Below are 988 nucleotides of genomic sequence, written 5' to 3'. Positions count from 1 at the left end.
CCCAAGGGGACATCTTGCCTTTGTTCGCTGTCGGTTCATGCGTCGAGATCACTCTGCAATAAAATCCTTAGAGGTGCTTTGTGCTCATTGGTAATCTCTGCGGAGAAGTGCACCATACTATCGAATAAGAAGAATAACGTTATTCTGTAGACGACGTTATATACGAACGACGCTAACTTTCAGCAACGTTAAAAAAGAAACGTTATATTAGAGCAACGGTAACTTGACTATAGCGGGCTTACTTGTCTTGCATCGTCTTCCAGCATTCGGCCAGTAGTACTGACAGCGAGGGGACATATTTGTCGCCCAAAGACGTCTCGTAAAACGTCAGGGAGGACAGCTCGCTCGCACATTCGGTTTCTTGGTCCAGCAGATCTTTCAGCTCGCCCTGAACTGCTGCCAGCTTGCGCGTGTACTCCTCCATCTCCACTAACTTCTCCTGAATCGCTGCTATATCTTGGACTCGAGAACAAGCAAGCAGTTGCGCAAGTCGCGGGGCCGACCGCGGTCTGGTTGCTCCTTCGTCACCCGCGCTGGACTCAGCGCCTGCGCGATCCTTCATCATCGCTAAGTAGATTGTGAAATTTTTAGTCAGAGAAAATTAGGGGGCAGTTTTAAATTCTTGCTATGTCCGGGTAACTATTGTCTCTATTTTGATGAAAATCTTTCGTCGAATTTGCTCCTATTGTTACATTTAGAACACCGATAAACCAGTAAATACCAGTTTAATGTCGCTAGCGTTGCGCTAAAACCACTTCGTGAAGTTGTAAAACGATTATACTAGATCGTCTGCGACTTACACTGGGAATACATATTTTTAAAAATATGTCGACATTTGGTCGTCAGCGCCCAGCAACAACAAGGTAGTGACCAAAAAAATGTCATAATATGGCTTAAATGAAAGCAACTGCATATCCGCCGGCAGATTTGCTACGGCCACATGTATTGTAATTCTGCCGACAGATTTAATAGCATGGCTTAAATGAAT

The sequence above is a fragment of the Phytophthora infestans genome, genomic scaffold, assembly GCF_000142945.1.
Source record: "Phytophthora infestans T30-4 supercont1.40 genomic scaffold, whole genome shotgun sequence".
Classification (NCBI taxonomy): domain Eukaryota; phylum Oomycota; class Peronosporomycetes; order Peronosporales; family Peronosporaceae; genus Phytophthora; species Phytophthora infestans.
This window is presented reverse-complemented; position numbering follows the sequence as displayed.